This window comes from Marmota marmota, unplaced genomic scaffold, assembly GCF_001458135.2.
Source record: "Marmota marmota marmota unplaced genomic scaffold, marMar, whole genome shotgun sequence".
NCBI classification, from domain to species: domain Eukaryota; kingdom Metazoa; phylum Chordata; class Mammalia; order Rodentia; family Sciuridae; genus Marmota; species Marmota marmota.
This window is the reverse complement of record NW_026000020.1, coordinates 8,964,321-8,968,405: the sequence shown is the minus strand read 5'-3', so window position 1 is coordinate 8,968,405 and position 4,085 is coordinate 8,964,321. Positions and strand designations below refer to the sequence as shown.

General features: G+C 49.6%; 1 long non-coding RNA gene across 1 annotated transcript; it reads right to left on the bottom strand.

The window, feature by feature from the left end:
* Nucleotides 1-727: 727 nt before the first annotated feature.
* On the bottom strand, nucleotides 728-1,429 carry LOC125618870. Its single transcript, XR_007350252.1, has 2 exons — nucleotides 1,296-1,429; nucleotides 728-954 (listed from the first exon to the last, which is right to left on the bottom strand). It is a non-coding gene; the product is annotated as an uncharacterized LOC125618870 (long non-coding RNA).
* Between the last annotated feature and the right edge of the window lie 2,656 nt (nucleotides 1,430-4,085).

Here is a 4,085-nt window from a genome sequence, read left to right as displayed (position 1 = left end):
AAAATGCTGAAAATGAGAAAAAAGAAACAAATATGTATATGCATATATGTCCATGAATTAATCCATAGCAAGAAAGCACACACACACACACACACATACATGGAGAGAGGGAGAGGGGGAGGGGGAGAGGGAGGTAGAGAGGGAGAGAGGGAGAGGGAGAGGGGGAAGGAGAGAGGGAGAGAGGGAGAGGGGGAAGAGAGGGAGGGAAAGAGGGAGAGGGGGAAGAGAGGGAGGGGAGAGGGAGAGAAGGAGGGAGAATGGTAGAGGGAGAGAGAGAGAGGGAGAGAAGGAGGGAGGTGGAGAGAGAAAGAGAGAGAAGGAAGAGGAGGAGGGAAAGGAGGAGGAGGGAAAGGAGGAGAAGGAGAAGGAGACCCAGGGATGGTGGTGTCAACCTTCCTCTGCACTGTTCACTGAGTTGCCAGTTGGAGTGGTTAAACTGAAGCTGGTTGAGAGAACTCAACCCGCCTCTTACTAGGGTGAGGAGGTATGAAATGGAAATACTGTGGCTGGAGTCTGGTCTACACAGACGGGATTCACGCACTCCCAGGAGTTCTAGGAGGGAATTTCCAGCGACTGCTGCTGCCTGGCCACTCGCAGGACATGAGTCTGCTTGGGGAAGAAAGTAACTGTGCACCACAAGAAGACAAGGCATGGCCACCATGTCCAGCAGGCACTGGGGGGACACACAGGACTGCTCTCCTGCTGCACCAAGGAAGACAAACCAAGGTTGGATAATCATGGTTTATTGACACTGTTGTGTGGAATGGGATTAACACACACTCTGGCAAGGACCCAGAAATGGTGCTGACACTCAGTGGACACTTAGGAAGCGCAGTGACCTGCGCGAGGCGAGGCAGAGCTACCAGAACTGTCACATGAGTAGAGTATCGGCTAAAGGATCGAATGGCTCTGGAATGGGCATGCTGAGTGGATCTGCCACTGCGGACAAGAGACCTGAAGGACACATCGTTTACCTGAGCGATGAGAAAGCCAGCCTCAGCAAGAAGCTAAACCAGGACTAGTGGAGGGAGAGCTGCTGCGGATGATGGGGTCCTGAGGCCAGGTGCCTGCACCCCTCTGCCAGAAGCAGGGGGGTGAGGCTGCTGTAATCCACGGAAGAGCAGGTACAATGACGGAGCCACGGGAGTCTTCTCCCAGGGAGAATTATAGAAATGCTAAAAGGACACGGTGTCCCCAGAGCAAGAGATAGCCTAATTTACAGCCACCAAAGGGAATAAGCAATTATGAGAAGGCTCGTGGCAGAGATCCCAGCACGAGAACACCCGATCACTCACCTGGTTTCCACACTAGAGTCAGTAACACCCTTTGGCTGGGAGGAAGGCTGGACTGCTAGGAAAGATGCTTCCACTTCCTGGTAGAGATCTATGACCAGTGATTCCTCCAACTCCTCCAGAGGGACTGCGATCCTGTGTTCAGGGAACGATACATTAAGGAAAAGGAACAGTGAGATGTTTTGTGGACTGTGGGACACAGGATTTGAGCTAAACTTGACAACCAGAGACTCAAACATCTTCATTACAGGGCCAGGCAGCAAGTAGGGTCTGGACCAGGGGAGGCTCCTAGTGGGTCCACTGTGCTCATGGGACCACCTGATGGCCATTTCAGCAACCCATGAATGTACAGCGGGAAAAGACATGTGTGGCAGTCGGAATAACCCCCACAGGATTCCCACTACCATAGTGGTAAGCATCCAGCAGGAACCCCTGAAACTGCTTCCCCTGACCCAAGTGGCAAATAGGAAATAATGCTCCCCATGGGGTTGGCTCAGATTGGTGCCACCCATGAAGGAAAGAGGCTGAGGAGGTGGAGGTGCCGTTCCATGATTCCCACATCTGAGTCCCATGTGGTTTCTGCAGAAACCAGATGTATCTTAGCAGACGACAATGGACTTCTGCCAATGCCACCCAGTGGGAGCCCAGGGACACAGCTTTGCCTAGGAGGTTCCCGGAGCTTTCCCTCCAGCAGACTATCAGGAGGACAGGCATGCAGACGCCACCACGCATCTGGCTGACGGCTCTTGGCGTCCTTTCAGGAAGCGGGAAGGAAGCATTGCATTCACACTGGTGGCCTTGTCAAGGGTGCGACTCTCCCATTTCTTGGGGTTGGAGTGGAATTTAGACTTCTGAAAGCAGACCTGGTGTGACTCATGAAAAATAATCTTGCAAAGTCAGGAGCAAGAGTAGATCACCTAGAAGTTTACAAGGAACTGACTTCATGTGCAACTACTGAGTCCTGAGATCCTTTTTAGACGACAAGCTCTGGGAATTTGTGGTTGCTGCCGGTACCTACTCTCCTCCGTCTGGATTGACAGGGCAAGAGACTCTGAAAGCAATGAAGGGGCCGTGCATCAGACGACTCCAGGAACAATTCACCAGGACTCACACACAGTCGTCCTCACCACTCGGATGGTACAAAATGAAGATTATCCCGTCTACCAACCATCTCCATGGTCAAGTCATTTCTTTTTATCCCTGATTTGTAAGAGTGCTCTGTGTGTTCTGAATTCTTTTCCTCTTACACCCAGTACTTATGCTATCTCCCAATCAGTTCTGTTTCGTAGACTCATCGATGGCTTATTTTCTATGCCAACTGTGGGCATGCTATCAGAAAGTAGTTTACAAAGAGTTGTTACAGAAGAAGGCCGTCCGTCCTCTCTGCTCCTGGTTCAAGATGTAATTGCATACTTGCTCCTGCCCACTCTCCACCATGTGCTATTCACCCCAAGGTCTTCATTAGAACTGAGCCAAAGCAGGCATCATAACCTTGAACTTCCAAAAATGTGGATTTAATAAACCTCTTTTCTTCATAAGTAGCCTGTGTCAGGTATTTTGTTGTAGTGATAAGAAGCTAATACACCCACTTCAGGCCTCTTCTTCCTTCATACAAGGTGGACAGCCCAATACCTGACCAATAGTTCTGATCGATGGTAAGATTTCCACTTGTTGCAATTTTTAGGGCCACCTTGAGTAGAGCTATTGTGTAATTTCAGTCCATTTCATCTCACACCAACAAGGCCCAGGACTTTTCTTCCACCAGTTGATTGTGCAGACCTACCCAAGGCCACAGATGGGAGGTGGAGAGTGGCTTCAATGGATCCGAGGAGGAAGATGTAGAGATCTGGGCCACGTATTCATTTAACTGCCTTGTATTCTCTGGACCTGCTCCCGATTACCATTTCCATCATCCTTGAAAGACAACTCCAGTTTCAGTCATTCGATGCCTCCCGGTCAATTTCAAAGTGTCTTTTAAAGCCGAATGGCAAGTGGCGTCGCAGGAGCTGATCTTCAAATGAACCACAGGTAGTTGTTTGTTGCAGAAGGCACACCCTCGTCCCAGTTTCCAGGGTTCTGTGGGGCGACTCTGTACTTCAGAGACCACATGCCATCTTTATCCACCATGGACACACCGGCTCCACTGGACTTGCTAATATGGGGGCCAGGGATCAGGACAGTGTGCACCCTGGATCCACTGCAGTGTCCCCTTGTTCTGGGCATTGTTTGAACTAGGAAATGATGAGTCAATACTATATTGCACATTAGGTATGATTCCCCCAAATCCAAAGAGTTCCAACAAACGTTACATATTTCCCTTAGCAGTAGGGGGTATGTGAAATGAAACATCTTGTCCCAGACCAGTGCATCCCCAGATCATTTACCAATATAACAAAGCTCTAAATTTTAGGGAAAGGGGACCTTATCTTTCACCAGCTGTCACGTGAGCACTCAGAATATTTTGTTCAACCAAGTACAATTAGCATCATGTTCTGTATAAGGTCAAATTTTTCATCAAGGTCCCTGTGGATTGTATCGTGAAAGGGAGGAGCCAGGACAGTGGTGTACATCTGTAATCCCAGCAATTCGGGAGGCTGAGGCAGGAGGATCCCAAGTTCAAGGCCAGCCTCATTAATTTAGTCAGACCCTGTCTCAAAATAAAAAATAAAAAGGGCTGGGGATGTGGCTCAGTAATAAAGTGCCCCCTGGGTTCAATCCTCCAGTCTGCAGACAGAGAGGGAGAGGGAGAGAGAGAGAGAGAGAGAGAGAGAGAGAGAGAGAGAGAGAGAGAGG